Source organism: Haliotis asinina, chromosome 16, assembly GCF_037392515.1.
Source record: "Haliotis asinina isolate JCU_RB_2024 chromosome 16, JCU_Hal_asi_v2, whole genome shotgun sequence".
Taxonomy (NCBI): Eukaryota; Metazoa; Mollusca; class Gastropoda; order Lepetellida; family Haliotidae; genus Haliotis; species Haliotis asinina.
In genome coordinates, this window is record NC_090295.1 from 14297988 (window position 1) to 14316219 (window position 18232).

Sequence of the window (18232 nt, forward strand, 5' to 3'; positions counted from 1 at the left end):
GGCTGACAGTTTGTAAAGAGAGCTGTCCATGAATATTATAATGTACAATTTTCAAGAAGCAGGTGCACAAGTGCCGACAAAGTTATTGATTCATTAACCTGTGCTCTGCCGTTTTCTTCCTCGCACACCTGGCTGCCCCTTTCCCTGCACTCCTCCCTCGTAACAAATAGTGTCAATATTTTAATGTTAGTTACTGAACAATGGTTTTGATTTTTTAAAGACATATTCACGAAAACCTCACAGAGTTGGTCCATGCTTTGATTATAATCAGCGTTTCACTGAGCATTTTAAGTTTATTAGTTTCTGAGTTAGATTGCAGCTTATCGGTGCACTATTGAGCCAAACGGACTGTACAAAAGTACCTTTGTGAATGCATTTTAGATCGAACTGTTCAACATTCATGACTGTTCGATATCCCATGCATACATTCATCTTGTGTCCATTCAAACTGCGACTTTGATCGCTGCCGTGTTTCATCCTGAACGTTCACGTCTATTGTGGTGACATCATACACGATGACCTCATCATACAGACAGTTGAAGAAACGACGAAATTTCCTTAATTGTTTATTACTAAGCGTCATAGTCGCTTTGATATATGGTATACGGACGAACCACAATTTGTCTCGGGAATTGCCAGACCCCTTGTTGCATCTTCACCATCTCGATGATCCCAATGTGAAACTCGTGTCTGCCCTAATGAATCTGACGGATCCAGGAGTCGGTGGGGCAGGATTATTGTTAGATGTGAAGAAACTGCCAAAAGAAGAAGCTGAGAAGTTCAGGAGAAGTTTCGAGCAGAGGGAGTACTCCAGTTATATCAGCAGTCTCATACCTGTCCAGAGATCTCTGCCTGACATCCGTCATAAAGGATGTCACTCGCTGTACACAGACCTCAGTCTCCCTGAAACCAGTGTCATCATCGTCTTTTACAACGAGCACTGGTCAGTCGTGTTACGGACTATCCACAGCATCACTGACAACACTCCACCTCATCTCATCAAGGAGATCATCATAGTTGACGATGCTTCTACAGAAACGGTTCTGAAGGAACCGTTAAAGGAGTATGTCTCCCGATTCAAGAAAGTACATCTACTGCGAGCTGAATCCCGACAGGGCTTGATAAGAGCGCGGATGATAGGCTTTGAACAGTCTACTGCTCCTGTAGCAGTCTTCATGGACGCACATTGTGAATGCTTTCCCGGCTGGCTTGAACCACTTGTGACAAGGATTGCCGAAAACCACAGTATAATAACTACCCCTAACCTTCACTCAGTAGATTCTAGAAGCTTCAAAATCCTCAAAATCCACGAATGGGGCATGCGAAAGAGTTTTTTAATACCCATTCTTACATTCCCAGATCTTTTCTTCACCTGGTTTTCAATGTCAGAAGAGATGTGGAAGAAGAGAAAACGAGAGACTGATCCAGTTCGGTCTCCAGCCATGGTTGGATGTGTCATTGCCGTCAGCAGGAGTTGGTTCAAGAAACTTGGAATGTTTGATCCTGGTTTGGAAACCTGGGGCGGGGAGAATACCGAGCTGGCTATCAAGACGTGGCTCTGTGGAGGTGGACTGGAGATTATTCCCTGCTCGAATGTAGCGCACTTGTACCATCCTCATCGACCATCGAAGGAAAATGACATCAGGTACAAAAGAAACATAGCTCGAGTGTCCAATGTATGGTTGGACAAGTACAAACATTTTACAGACAATTACGACGGTAGCATTGTGGATTATGGTGACATTTCAGATAGGATAGCTCTCAGAGATTCACTGCAATGTCATCCATTTGAATTTTATTTGACACATGTTCATCCAGATCAGTTCATTCCAGGGAACGGTTTTAACAGAATGCCAAAACATAGTGTTTAGTTTTCTATCCACCGTGAAGACAGGGCGGTGGAAAGCATAGGGATTCCGGGGAGGCAGAAAGAATAGGGATTCATTCAGTGTTTTGTTCTATTCTTGTCATGGGCAAGGAAATTTGCGATGGGATTTCACAGAACATCGTGAGATTAGAATTGGAGGACAATGTTTAGATTCAGGATACGGAGATAACGTTGTGATACAGAACTGCCACAGTCAGGGGCGGAACCAGGAGTGGGAGGTGGTCAGTCTGGAAGGTCATGTGTTGCTGGAGTCTCACGGATATTGTGTTGGTGTTACCAAAAGTAAATCTGCCTTTGTCTTGGAGAAACGCCACAATTTTGTACTACAGTTATGGACTTGGAAGCACAACAGGAAACGTAGGATTCTTTTTACCATATTTTTCTTAGTTCTGGTCCCAGTACACAGGAAAAATAGATTTTCCATCACGCTTAGCATTATTCTGTTGTTGATTATAACATTTTATGACAAGTTAAAAAGACGTGAGCATTGAAAGATATAAAGTATGGTGAATGATCAGTCCATGACGACAGGTAAATTTCCAGCTCAAGTCAAAATTCAATATAGTACATAGATGATACATGTATGAAAAAAGAGAAATACAATTTATAGTTTGATTTCAAGAACTGTGATGCTTTGTCTCGTTTTACAAGATCAAAAGGTGATCGAAATACTGACATGTATTTTCTCCTTAGTTGAACTTGGCGATACGGATAATAGGGACAGGGGGCAGACAACTGCTTTTCAGTGTAAATGTATTTTTGTTGCTTAAACTTTAATGAATTTTTATAGAATGTAAACTCATTATTGTTGTGTCAGTGACAAATGGAATGTATAAGTATCGCTGACAAAGAAAACTATTTGCTTCCGTAAGTTGGAAGGAGATGGTTAGCTCGTACTTTCCCCATATTGTTCAGTACATAATTAACTATAGAGGTCATTGAATGGCCACTGATTCCTAGGATAGACACATCAATCTAGGTATGTCAGGAAACTCCTCGAAAAGCCGCTGAACGAATGTCTCGGGTCGTTACGTAACCAGTGTAGCCAGTATGGTAGCAGCGTAGTATTTAACATTGAGCCCGGTCTATTTTCAACAGCTGATTACGTTGCTGAGTGTTGTAACAACTGAAATTCTACATGTAGAAAATAGGTTAACTACTTTGTCACTTCAGTCTAAGTCAAATAATTGGTATTAGTGTCCGTAATAGGACAGTAGATTTGTAGGAAAGTTTCAAGTCGGTATGTTATAGCTCACTGTCTTCTGTTCTGAATTCACAGGGAAGATAGACTAAATTGTGCCGATGAAAACTTCTTTCACACATTCGTTTAAGTTTTAGAAGGAAAACATACCTTTAGTTGAAAGGTATTTGCAAGTAATAGTGACAGTTTTATGACTTACAAATTGTTAGGGTGTAATTGAGGTGTGTGAAAAATATGACATTTCGCCGATCTGTTCTGATCCGCCATTGAAATGCTACACGCCATTGTTTGAGTGTTTCTAGTTATTACTTAAAACATCTTTCACCGTGATACACCTTCAATTCTTATGAGGGGAATATATTATCGGGTGAAATGTGTTTGCAAGTAATAGTGATAGTTTCATAATCTAAAACAAAATGTTAGGGTATATTTGAGGTGTGTGAAAAATATGACATATCGCCGATCTGATCTGATTCGCCATTGATGCTTGAGGTTTATAGTTCCATAACTTCTTTCTTTCTTGTTGATCTTATTATTTGACAAGACTATAAAGGTGTTTTAGAACGCTTTGTGACAGTTTTACGCTTTATTTTTGAGGGCAGTGTGACAGTGTCAGTTAACATTTTGTTAATGTCCATTCCATTCCCCTCATGCAATAAGATATCTGAATTAATTATTAATGTAAACAAAAATGACTCAAAGTAGATTTTTTAAAAGGACTGCTGATGTTAACACGTGTTCTCGCGATACTTTTGCGTTCTTTAACATGTTTCGGGAGGGAAGGCAGCGGTGTATCATTTGTTTCATTCACTCACATATGTACTTCTTTCTTTTATTCTTTTTCTTTATTTCTTTCGTTCATTCACATAATTCTTGCTCTTACTTCTTACTGTAATTCATATCATTCGATGTAAAATTCCGACTGATACAATAAACCGGCTGAAGTTCTATTAAACACAACTGAAGTTGCTCTGGGAACGAGCCAAGTCCCTGTGTGCGTTGAAGCATGACGAGGCACACGTTAATTAGTACAAATGGTAAAGAAAGCAAGCGAGTGACCTATTCCTGTTGTAGAGTATCCCTGCTATAATACAAGAGAATACATCGTGTGTAATTTCCCAGTACACTGAACTGGTCGAGACTAAAGTTTGACATGCATGATCACCAGGTGTAATGCTCATCTGGGGGTTGAAGTGTGTGGGTCTGGTGATACACACAACTTGGCGAGTATTTGTGTAGTGTTGCATCCCATAATGTGATGATGATCCGTTGGATAGAATCCCTATTTCATCCTTGAGTAACTCTCTTATTGAGGATTAAATACAATGTGCATGAATTGTCACCCAAAACAGAAAAACAACAAACAAAACACAACTAACCGAAAACGTCAGCACAAAATAACATGTAGTCTTGGCATTCTGTTTGGTGTAAAGGGCCAAAACACGTGCAAATCGTGAAGAGTGTATGAAAACGATAGGTTTGATTTGCACGTGCCAACCTCAGGTCCTGGACGAACACGTGGTTCGGTGATCTTTGAATGAACAGGGCAGCACCGGAGAAGCGTTGGTGACACTTTCGTCAGAGAGCACCTATTTATTTGATGGTATGTGTTAAACGTATTGTGTAAGGAAATTAATTTTCAAATATTGATGTAATATGGGATAGATGATATTAACGGCTTATTTGTGAATTCTGTAAATGTGACACAGTCGAGCAAAACTTTTTTGACACTTGGTTTAATTTCCATAGACTGCTACATGTTACATGTTAATTATAGACATGTTAATTTAGTGTAGCATAACTAATTTTCATGAATTAAATTTTCGTAACATCCAAGTCAAGTTTTGCACATTTGTGAGGATTCATCTCGCCAACAATAATGCAATTTCTGCTTACTTACCGGTTGGCAACAATTTAATCAACACATGTACATTGCAGTGAACTCTTTCAACATGGCGGCCTATGGTATTGAGTGTTGTTGATAAATGTGATGTCATTAGTTAAATAATGGTCGGAAAATTGAACTGAAATTATGGGAACAGAGCAGAGGTGATTTTAATTTTGCGTGTGAAATTTTAAAAAGATCCATTGTAAAATCATTTCATGAAAATTATTTATGTTGCACTGAAAAAACGTAACAGGTTGGGAAACCCACCGATCTGCTTCGAGGGATACTATAGACTGTTCTGACTTTTTTTATATGGGCCAATCACAAACTGCCAATTTCCGCACTAAATGGTTTTATTTGATCATGGAGATGAAAAGCTTTTGTTTTAGACAAACTTGAAATTTAGATAATGTTCAGGAACGGATGTTTCATCAAGAACACGATTTTTCATAGAATTTCCTTCTGACAATTAAAACTGAACATCTGTCATTAATTTTCAATGGTCAGAGGTATTATATTTCTTATGTTTAGTAATTTCCAAACTCTTTATTGCATGATGAAAATTATCAAAAAGGGTTTGAATGAAAACCTTAGGATATCAAAACTTGAATAATTTTAATATCCTCGTGCGGAAATGCACCACTTCAAATTTATTTGGACCCATGAAGGTCCGGGGTAGAGTAGGCATGAAACTAAACTCAATAAAATACCATAATTATAGACTGAGCATCCTGTAGCAAAATAAGCAGAATGGCCTATTATATCCCGTTTTTTTGCCGTTCGGCAGATCGGTAGGTTTCTCCAACATAGTCAATGTGTAGGGCACGGTAAGGGCACAATATGTACAATGGATCACCGCACTGGACGAGACCTGGTCATATAAGCTCCGCCCAATCATGTATATTTATGATGTCTGTGCATTTAGGGGCACAGCACCTACACTGTACTATGGCAAGACTTTCCTTTACAGCAATCGCTGGTGGCCATCTTGGTTTGGTAGGTCTTTAACAAACACTCAAAAGGCGACTGTATTGGGATTGGGTGGGCTCGGCTTGCTGACTTGGTTGGCACATGTCACCGGTTCCCAGTTTCGCAGATCGATACTCCTGCTGCTGATCACGGGATTTTCTGGTCTAGACTCGATTATTTACATAGAGCTGGAACATCGCTGAGTCCGGCGTAATATTAATCCACTTATAGACATAGCTGCTGGCTGTGAAATCTGGTTCAGTGATATACTTTTTACTGTCCTTTGTCGTCAATATTTTATAATTTAAACGTTAATTCCCTGTATCAAATTTCCCAGACCCATGCTGGGATTCCTTTGGGCGCCTTGTCCACATGACGGTGGTGGGGTACGAGCTGCGTACGTAACTTTCGCATGGAATGTCAAAGTGTATATTAGGTTCTTGAGAGGCATGTTCGATGTTCATGTTCATGAATAAGACATTGTTGTAGATGTCAACTTCTGTGTTGTTCACACAACTTTACAGGGCTAATAGGCAGAAACGTTGTGTGAGCAATAAAGAAGTTGACATCCATAACATTTTCTGTTATTATAAGGGTAACGCTATTTTTTAGGGCATTATCATTTGCAGAAGCCCGAGGTCTTTCATTAACTGCCCGACGAAGGAGGGCAGTTGAAAAGATCGAGGGCTTCTGCAAATGATAATGCCCTGAAAAAATAGCGTTACCGTTATTATAGCTAAAATGAATAGAATTTTTTATAAAAGAATAATAAAAACAGCGGCATCAGTTTAGAAGCATTTACTGCCAACAACAAAACGACGGAGGTCACTGACACAGATTTTACTATAATATAAGGGTAACGGTATTTTTCAGGGCATTATCATTTGAAGAAACCCGAGGTCTTTCATTAACTGCCCGGGGGCTTCTGCAAATGATAATGCCCTGAAAACTAGCGTTACCGTTGTTTTATAGCTAAAATGGATAGAATTATCATGAAAACGACCGCAAGTTAACAGAAATGAGCGGGCCACTGTAACTTGATAACGCCCGCAAAATACTTGACGACGTGCCATTATCAAGCCTGTTGTTAGGTGACGTCATAAGTAGCTCAGCTGTTGAAGTTCAATCACCTACGGGTCGAATGAACTTGGGTTCATTACTGACCATATATCTGGCTCACATTCGTCACATGCGCCTGTGCCATTATGCACTTTCCTGCTTGTGCCATCCGTAACGATTGTGCCATAAATGACAACATACAGCAATGAAAATATCGACTTGAAGTCTAACGTTGTTGATCACTGAAAACAATGGCGGCTGGTAGTATGAGCAAAGGTCAAGGTCGAATGTCGTCACTTTCAATAGTGACGTCATCTGTTCTATGACGTGACTATGTTTGTAAAATGTGTGTCAGTGACCTCCGTCGTTTTGTTGTTGGCAGTAAATGCTTCTAAACCGATGCCGCCGTTTTTATTATTCTTTTAAAAAAGACTCTATTCATTTTAGCTATAATAACGGTAACGGATTTAATGGTGCGATATGTGTCGTATCTTGAACTTCCCTCCAGACCTGAATGCCAATCCTCTTTATAGCACGAGTACGAAATCTGAGAAATGATTTACAATCGTCCACACAACTCCTGATAAAACGGGTTACGGGTGGAAATGTTTCAGAGGTCAGCAAGTCGACATCCTTACCATGTCATCCAAACCCCGACTCACGGTTTTGTGAGTAAGTTTAGTTTTACGCCACACTCGGCAATATTCCAGCTATATGGCGGTGGTCTGTAAATAATCGAGTCTGGACCAGACAATCCCCCGGTAAGCAACATGAGCATCGATCTGCGCATTGGGAACCGATGACATGTGTGAACCAAGTCAGCGAGCCTGACCACCCGATCCCGTTACTCAGCTCTTGCGACATGCACAGTCGCCTTTTGTGGCAAGCATGGGTTCCTTTAGGCATATTCTACCCTGGGACCTTCACGGGTCCACAATTTTGTGTTCATTGCAGATGAATGTTGTCGTTTTGACGTGTTGAAGTTCAGGACTAGTAGAAACCAGAAGTCACCCATCCTCTCGGAAGGTAAGTATAGATGACTCTGTGCATATTTCTAGTGTATCCCTAAAGTTTACATATCGGCCAATTTGGGCTTTCCGTGGGGTGAGTAATGGGATGCTTTTGCCTGTGTAGGTGATCTTCATTTTTAATTTACGATTAAAAAATAGATTTATCTGAATGAATGTTTTGAGAGTGCATATTCCCTACTGTTTTTTTGAAGAGTTATGTCGCATTTTAGGGTGTTCCCAATATATAATAGGTGGCATGACAACCCAGACTAATTTATTCTTTCACAATATGTCATGATTGAGCGAGTTTTACTGACCAGGCAATTCATTGATCAACATCATGAATATTTGGGAACCGAGGACGTATAAAGCAAGCCTGCACATGCGATACCGTTAGTCGCAAGCATGGGTGGCTGCTCCGCCCACTCGTGTATATTCTGTGCATTTAAGGGCACAACGCCCGTATTTTACCATGGCAGTAGAAATGTAGTATGCGATTTTATATGACGTCTAAACTTGACTGCAGTCGCTAGTGGCCATCTTGGTGACACACTCGTGACGATCCGGGGTATAATAGGTCTTCCACGAACAATCCATGCTTGACTCAAAAGGCGACTATATACGGATTGGGTGGCCACGGCTGGTGCAGACGTGTTTATTTACACATATTGCGGCCTAATATGAACTCACTGCTGGCTTTGAATTCTGGTTCAGTGATGTACTTTTCACTGTCAATAGTCCACAAGACGGTGTATAAGGTTCTTGAGCGGCATGTTAGAAGTTTATGTTCATGATTAAGACAAAATGTTGTGGATGTCATTATTGTTCACGGGGCTTACAGCCAGAAACGTTGTGTGAACAATAAAGAAGTTGACATCCAATAACATATTCTCGTATTAAGGACTATTGTTGCAGTGTTGGTAGGTTGGTACCGGCGGCAATGTCTCAGAGGTCAGTAAGCCGACATCGAAAACCCAACTCGGAGTGATGTTTATTGCAGATGAATGTAGACGTGGTGAGTTCAGGACTAACAGAAACCAGTCAATGCTGATAATTTTTATTGAGTATCACTATGTGCACGTCCAAATGTTTCGAGGAATTAATTGTGACACTCAAGAATGGGACCCTATGTACGTGTGTGGTAATAGAGGGAAATGGTGGTGCGTTCTGTTCTTGAAGAGTTGAGTTTTACGCCGCACTCAGCAATATTCCGTCTATATGGCGGCGGTCTGGACCAAACAATCCAGTGATCAACATCGATCTGCGCAATTGGGGGGAACCAATTATGTTTCAACCAAGTCAGCAAGCCTGACTACCCGATCCCGTTTAGTCGCCTTTTATGGCAAGCATGGTTTCATGAAGGCCTAATCTACACCGGGACCTTCACGGGTCGAAGAGTTATATAAACATCTAAATAGTGAAACAAGTAGTCATAGATCACAAAATGCTTTATTCCTTCAGACTACATCATGAGTGAGGGAGTTCACTTTTACGCCGCACACGGGACCAGCATGAATATTTGGGAACCAACGACGTATTAGCAAGCTTGCCCACATGATATCGTTAGTCGCAAGCATGGGTGGCTGATGACCTTACTGAAGCATTTAATGTGCACACCCCTAATTGCGTAATTATGAGGACAAACGAAACATTTCAACAACACTGCTCCCTCTGTTTTGTGAGGGTTGTTAATGTCAACTCAACTGTTTGGGCCACTTAAATGACATACTACAAGCGATATGGCCACATTTTATCCTCAGAACTGATTTGCACGGGATGTCGGTCTTCCACATGCAAAGGGCTGTTTGGGCGTTTGAATCACAAACATGGTACTGGCGTATTTCACTTCAGCACCCAAGCTCAAAATTTAGGGCGTTCCCACACTGTAACAATCGGGTTTAGTTCACCCACATACCCTACTCGGGAGGAACATGAAAAGTGAGTTTAGTTTTAGCAATATTTCAGTGATCGAGGAACCGATGATGTCAACCAAGTCGGCAAGCATGGGTTGCTGAAGGCTTATTCTACCCCGGGACATTCACGTGGAAAACGGCAATATCATTTATAATTTTAAAAACAAAAAAAGCGGATTACCCTGTATGTAATACATTTATACTCACAAGGAAAAGTAACGCAATTCATAATATATATAGATAGGCAATAGCACAGAGTCAAGACATTAAAAAGTAAAGGGGCTTGACAAGAATGGTTCTCAGGTGTAAACCGATCTTGTCGAGGGGTGGTGACCTTTGGACGACCGTTCCGGGCAAGGTTATCTATAGTCTGTGTTGCGCTGTATCGATGCTGGAGACGGTAAGTCCGGTTTCCTTCAAAGAAACGTGACAGACAACTTTTGTGCAGTCTTATAACCACAAATGGTGGTGACAATTCGTGCATGTTCGATTTCACGAGAACTGTGTGCATGATACTGTTGTGAAAGTCGCTCACCTTGCTCAGTAGGCCTAGATGGATGGGGAGATCAGAAGTTCTGTTACTTAGTAGGCGGGTCCGTGTCTAGTTATGATCTGTCAATTGTCAGATTTGGCGGGTACGTTGATCATGTGCCTCGATCACACCCGAAAACATACGCATATCACAGGATGGTCAGTCGGATGAAACACGATGTAAGAGGCGGAAGCACCGATCACTACATCCCTCTATTCTGGATCTGGTAGGAATCCAGCCAGTATAGCCGTGGGAGGATCCAACAGGTGACGCCACTATGACATGAGAAAATCCTTGCTGGGTTGGGCAGCAATGTTGTGCTATCAACCGACACAGTTCACGTAACTTATGTTTAAGATACATATTACACATATAAATACGAAAATCCCAACCAGGTTGTTTGGTGGCAAACATAACATTGGTTCACATAACCTAATAGATGAATGAATTGTCTAGTATCCCTAGAATCTAGACTATATCGATGGACTCAGATTAGGAAAATGCTTCAATGCGAATCTATATCTGGACCTAGTTTATGGACTGTTTCAGTCCCGACTACGTCAGGTTAAAGAATTTCAAGTCTCACTTTGATGCCAACACATACAACATCCACTAACCACATTGTTATAAAATAATAAACTAAGACATGCGCACCAGGCCTAGGTGACAGTTAACCGCTATCAGTCTTGACAAGACTGAGTGCAGAAGTGTCATTCTAAAGCCTTCTATAAACAAAAAAACCCAACCTACTACACATAACCTACAGCCCACACTTAGGTGACAATTGACTGATGTCAGTCATGAAAATAGGATCACACTTCTTCCCTTAGTTAAAGTCTCGTATAAAACAATGCATTGAATTCATATTTGCTAACCCATTCATCGATGAAAAGACAGCCAGAATACTTACCCACTTTTAATGTACATTAATGTAAACATACATATATATATGCAATGAAAGCATAAACGGATATATAGTTTAACACATAGAAAAATCCTCTGACAGAAATTTGGTTGAATACAAAACACGCAAAGCCATGTGAACTTTGCTACTGCGTTGCCATGTGTCCAGCGACAGTGATTGACAGCTAGGTAAATGACAATACTGAAATCAACATCATGAAATTGACACGTGCACATGTATTACGCGGTTGCGAGGCATGCAGCTTTCAGCGTTTGACATGGGATACCTCAATAGCATTAGGGTATTACTCTAATAGCCATCGAAAATGCTTAAAACGCTCCACACAGCGCGTTTTGCTCACTAAAAAGGACATCACGTGACCCATTCATCTGCCCTTTCCTATGGTCGTCTGACATATTTATCTAGTCTCAATTTTCACAAATATACTTAATCCTGTTCATAGCGCCATTGTTATAAGAGCCTAGTGGAAGGGAAGGGAAGGGAAAGGCACATACCTTGCTCAGTAAGCCTAGATGAATGGGGACATCAGAAGTTCTGTTCCGTGGTAGGTGCGTCTGGTCTCGTCCGTGTCTAGTCTTGATCTGTCAATTGCCCCGGTCAGATTTGGCGAGTAAGCTTATGGGCCTCGATCCCACCCGAAAACATACGAATATCATTGGATGGTAAATCGGATGAAACCCGATCATAGGCAAACTGTAGCGCAAAATGGGAGTGACTGAATAAGAATGAGCAGAAATTAAAAAGAAATCCGATACTGCCGAATGTTATCATGAACTTGTTGGAGTATAAGTTGTCTTATTTGTTGTCGCTATTCTTAGAATTGCCTTAACACTTATTCTACACAAAACACTTTTGTCGGAATGGGCGAAAAAAGCAAGATAGGTAACTGTGAGCATTCCATATGGAATAATCTCCTGTTCCTTCACTCCGTTGAACCGGAAGCCGGAGTGGGGAAAATGGAGGCGAAGAACGGTCTGATATACCACGAGTTGCGCTTAAAATGTTGAATAAAAATATTCCAAGCGTGTAAATGTTCAACATGGAGTTGGAAATATGAGAGCACAAACACGTGAAGAAATGGGTGTATACCTTTGATTGTGGCGATATTTTATTTTGACATGAAAAATATTTTTCAAACCGAAGCGAGGGAAGTATGTTGCCAACCTTTGCTCGCTTCGCTCGCATATAAGAAGAATGGTAATTTTCTCTATCTGCGCAACCCCATTTGCGCTACAGTTTGCATGTGACCCTATGTACGGGTGCGGAAGCACCGATAGGCATTTCGGGTTGAAATTTGAAAAAAAAAAAAAAAATAACCAAAGTATATACATTTGTGTAGATCGTGGTGTAATTAGAATGAAAAACTTTTGTGTGTCGCAGATTATACAGTCAATTTTATAAGCTTCGAAAATGTTTACCGTTATCTGTGTTGACGAGTTCGAAAGACCGCCCGCCACCAGACACGTTCCACCACCTTGCCAGGCTGACCTGACTCTGCATATTGAAATGAGCGCGGTTAGCATAATCAGAGTTACCCACCCTTGCCTCGCGGGGAGCAGTAATTAAATTTACGATAAATATAAACGAAGATCATCACGGGCGATGTGGTTAACAATTAGTTACAGAAATATGTATAAATAGTTACCACATTAACGTTATTATAATACATTATTTGAAAAACGGTCTAGAGTGATTTTCGTGCTTGATGTCAGGAAAATTTTGAAAGGCTCTTAAAATGCTAAAAATGGTTTTTAGTATATCTTTTAAACATTCGATGTTTGCTTAATATTTCAATTAATCTTACTTTGATTCTGCTATAGATGGATAATCTGCAAGTTCCCGGCTGCGTAATCGTCTAGAAGTTCAAAGGTATAGATTGTAGAGTCGTTGTCACGTTTTATGTTAAACCATGATGGATAACCAGTAACTTGCCCTAGTACCATTCCTACCGTCATAGACCAAATCGTTTCGGGACCATCCAGCGAGACCAACCAGCAAGACCAACCATGGAGACTAGATCATCGACAGAAGTGGACGGATTGTGCGTCTAGTCGGGGTGTCGGCCAAGGCCGTCGCCCCACCTACGACTACGTCGACGATGAAGAATCGCCGTCGGACTTCTGAATGTGTGTAAGTGACAGAGCGGGTCTCCACATCGGGATCATTGGCCATTCAGTCCTGATGTGCGTTCTGTCACATGTTTACCACTGTATTTACCATTTTGACCATCCTTCGACCAAACAGTAATAAAACATGGCTGCTGCTGTCTTCATCTCTAACACCGACTCATGTCCTCCCTGTCTCTAGTCCACCATCCTAAACTACCACCCGAGAGCGACCACGACGGACGCTCTTGGGCAGATGGTGGAGAATCCGGGTAGCGTGAGTTTGCTGTGACTCACGCACGATTCCCCTACCCTAACTCGCAGCAAAGCAACTGGTAGTTTAGAAATGGTGGTTGACAAGAGCAGCGTCTACGTCGGGCACCATCTTGGCGGAAGAACGAAGACATCAGACAGTCAGCCGACCCGACGGTCATCAGCGAAACAGCAGCTCATAGCCGGCAAACCTCAGCACTTCCAGCAAAGTCATCGACAACAACGACAACAACAACCAGACCCAGCAAAGTCATATTATCGAGTGAGTACAACAACTTTCAACACCACTCTTCAAGATCATGTCATCAAGACTCAAGATTCTTCATCATGTGCTTCACATTGTGTTCGTGTGACAATTTATGTGAACTTTTCTTCGAACTTTCTCACAACTTTTGTGTTTATACGTTTCCCTCGGACAATCTTGTACATGTCAGGTATGTCAATCTTCTCCGGCCATTGTTTCATATGTATTTATATGTGTCATATTTTTCATCTACTGAGTACTTATTGCTATCTGTATGTGATGTTATGAGGCGTACATCTTTATTAGATTAAGTTTTTGAAGTCGGTTAGGCTCTTACTTTACTACATATCCTTGCATATACACATTTAATGCAGATCAACGCTATCTGCGGGTTCCGAGTCGTCCCACTCAAATCAGACTCCCGGTTTCAAGGATTTTTCTAACAATTTGTTCCTCTATAACTATTACTATGGACAATAGCTTATAACGAGCTATACAATACTGTAATTACTCTTCGTGAAAACGTCTAAATCTTTTTATGTGGTAAAAGCAGTCGTAGAAGTATAATAAGCTATGTCTTTCCAAGCTTATTTGATGGAGACTGTTTATCCAGTCTACATCCTACTTCTTCGTTTTGCCAACGTGTTTTTGTGCTTAGTTATGATACCGGCGAAAATTTAGTATCCATGTGCATAATACTTTCTATGGTAACTGGCACACAATATACAATTCGCTGAAATATCTTTGAGCCAATTTCACTTGAATTAATTTTTCATCAACTTTCGGTTTAGACTTTTGAAGTTGGTTAGGTTTATGTTTTTTCTCATGCCAATTCTACTTTTAGTGCAGATCACATCTACATCTGCTAGCCTTGTCGAGTCTAGGCTCACCAATATAAGACTCCCAATTTCAAAGATCTTACTGTTGTCATGAAAATATTACATTCAAATGCAAACGACGACGCATTACCCACATTCTGTTTTTGTTCCTGTAAGTCATACGTGTACTTATCAGTCAGGTATTCCGACTGTATGGGCGACCGCGAGCAAGAGTTTGCCGCTTGGTGGAAACGTCCAATGTTTTATTTGTACGAGCTGGAAAGCCGCTCACCTGTGTTTTTGTACGAGCTGGATAGCCGCTCACCTGTATTTTGTGTGTACACGTCCGATATTGTTATTGTTTTGTTTCGCCTGACCATTGTTGACAATTCGATTCATGTATTACCTTTGACGTTCCCATATATGCTAGTACGATTATGTGACTTATGATCGATGCCTGTACTAGATATTGTCAACGCGTCAACGTTTCATCCAATTCACTGTATACTTGTATATCCAATATTGTCACTATTTTTAAAAAGCGCTTTTGAGGACAAAAGCTCCACGACGTTCAGGGGTGTTGTCATAGACTGAATCGTTTCAATTAGTTTCCTTAAATCTTCATTTATTCAAACGAACTATTTGTTTCAATATAAGTCCAAAGTGCACCGAAATTCTACCCCCTTTGTCTATGTAATGTATTCGGCAAACATTCGGTGTATCCCCTCTTATCATAAACCCCCCTCCGGGCAGGACCCTTAATTCTCAAACGCTATCAATACATGTCAATTAACACCTCCTTAAGTCGCCTAATCTTACGTGTGTACATGTGCATGGGCCAGTGACCTTGCACAATGTGGCGTAATGACTCTGTATAAAAACCTGACCGATATGGTCAGTCGGGAGACCATCCAGCGAGACCAACCGGCGGGACCATCCAGCGAGACCAACCAGCAAGACCAACCATGGAGACTAGATCATCGACAGAAGTGGACGGATTGTGCGTCTAGTCGGGGTGTCGGCCAAGGCCGTCGCCCCACCTACGACTACGTCGACGATGAAGAATCGCCGTCGGACTTCTGAATGTGTGTAAGTGACAGAGCGGGTCTCCACATCGGAATCATTGGCCATTCAGTCCTGATGTGCGTTCTGTCACATGTTTACCACTGTATTTACCATTTTGACCATCCTTCGACCAAACAGTAATAAAACATGGCTGCTGCTGTCTTCATCTCTAACACCGACTCATGTCCTCCCTGTCTCTAGTCCACCATCCTAAACTACTACCCGGATTCTCCACCATCTGTCCAAGAGCGTCCGTCGTGGTCGCTCTCGGGTGGTAGTTTAGGATACAGATTTACATTTGTGATGGGTTTGTTTTAGCAGAGTGCTCGCCGCCAGGAAGTTGGTCTGTCAGAAGTCGTTGCAGTAAAAATTGTCAAATTGTGAATTAAGTATTCAATAACGTCTTCTGTCTGTTTAATAACTGCAGTATCGTCACGGCCACCGTCGTCATCGTTATTGTCCGCCGTTTGTCTTTCGTCATCAGAATCACAGTCTGTCTTTGCCATGAATAGATTGCATTCCCCCAAAATGAGCTGCGAGTAAGTTCAAAGTTTGCAGGTTATGTATGAGAGGTGTGTAGATGGTACTAGTGTCCAGCACGCTGTGACCACACCCCTCCAAAATATTCCACAGAGGGGTAGTGATACATTTTGAAATCAGGCCTAAAGCTCGACACCCTGCTAAATTTACAGTACTGTATAGTGATTGTTTGATGGAGGCCAAAAGATTACTAGAGCCAGTATTTACAGTATCAAAGAAAGATACAAAACACTTATGTAAATAATATACTACTGCGGCATTGTGGAAAAGGATATTAACACGGTTGCCAGGGAAATTTGTTAATTCGTTGTTTACCCCCCTTGATTAAAAAATAGTGTCATAACTTCGTAGCAACCGCTTTTTCATCCCCTCCACATGAAAACGCCATGCAGCACATCCTAATAAAATCTACAACTTCACTTTCCGACCGGGGTGTTTTAGCAATCTTAGCCTCGTACTGGCTAAGTGTGGACGCACTTTGGTCGGCAAGGTTGACCAAAATGTGAAGACCACAATAAAAACTGTGCATGTTGCCCAGAGAATCTTGCTCATGTTTGAACAGGACATGTCACCCCGGTACGATTTCCGAAAGAAAGGCCGTTGGTTATCCTTCAACAGAGAGTTAAAGGATTTTTCTGTTGCTGCACGATCTGAGGTTGTATTTTTGATACTGGTTATTATCTTTTTCCACAGTGTTTGTCACGTCGGTTACACTGTCCAAATGAGAGACTATTTCTTTGAGCGTCGAAAGAATGGAATTGGCCGACTTATCAGCATCAGTCACGATGTAATTTTGAACCCTCTACCCTCAGTCTCGTCACTGTAAGGTGTTGGCACTTCTTGAGAACTGATTTCATTTTCAAGAAGTGCCACCAAAAAGTGCATTATATGCGTAATTTGAGAACTTCTAAAGTTACCCAAAAAGTAATGTTGTTGTTTCATCGTTGTTTTGTTGAGAGTATTCTAACCTTTTCAATTCAGTGTTGGTACGGTTCTCTTAACCTCAAAAGCAAATCTCATCTTAACAAAATTGTTCTTATGGCAACCAAGATTTCTGGAATTTCTGTTTCATCTTTACAATCCCTCTTTAATGATCGTGCTGTTAATCTCCCAAAGGAACTGTTCAACAGCATAGTTTTGGGTAACAGTAAGTTAAAAAGAGGATGTCTTCAACGGTCAACATACCTGTAAAATATAACAAATAATATGTTATATGGACGAGAAGTCCGCCATCGTGTCTGTTCGACCTGGGAATGGTGAAGCGGACCGTCACGTGACCCATCCATGCAGCAATTGCACGGACTGCAAGCGCCAAAGCCCCGGATGTGTTACCCAGACCATATTTACGGTGGACCGTACAAGCCAACTTTCCATATTTTGCAAAAACTATATGGTGGAAACTAAGTGACATAAATCACAATTCATTTGAGTGAGTGAGTGAGTTTAGTTTTACGCCGCTTTTTAGCAATATTCCAGCAATATCACGGCGGGGGACACCAGAAAATGGGCTTCACACATTGCACCCATATGGGGAATCGAACCCGGGTCTTCGGCGTGACGAGCGAACGCTTTAACCATTAGGCTACCCCACCGCCCCACAATTCATTTGAAACAGACGAGTGGCAATGTAGTCTGTGAAATTTATATCAGTTACATTCATAAAGATTATTTATCTGTACATGTTACGGTATAGAACAGATTTGTTGTAACCTAATCATACCGTCATGCTCTGACACGAAGCATGATATTTGCGAAAATCTATTTACTCAAGGAAGGATGACAATGTATGGATGAACAACTTC

At 41.2% G+C, this 18232-nt stretch overlaps 1 pseudogene; it reads left to right on the top strand.

The window, feature by feature from the left end:
• Positions 1–515: 515 nt before the first annotated feature.
• Positions 516–13782, top strand: LOC137267635 (polypeptide N-acetylgalactosaminyltransferase 5-like; annotated as a pseudogene).
• Positions 13783–18232: the final 4450 nt, after the last annotated feature.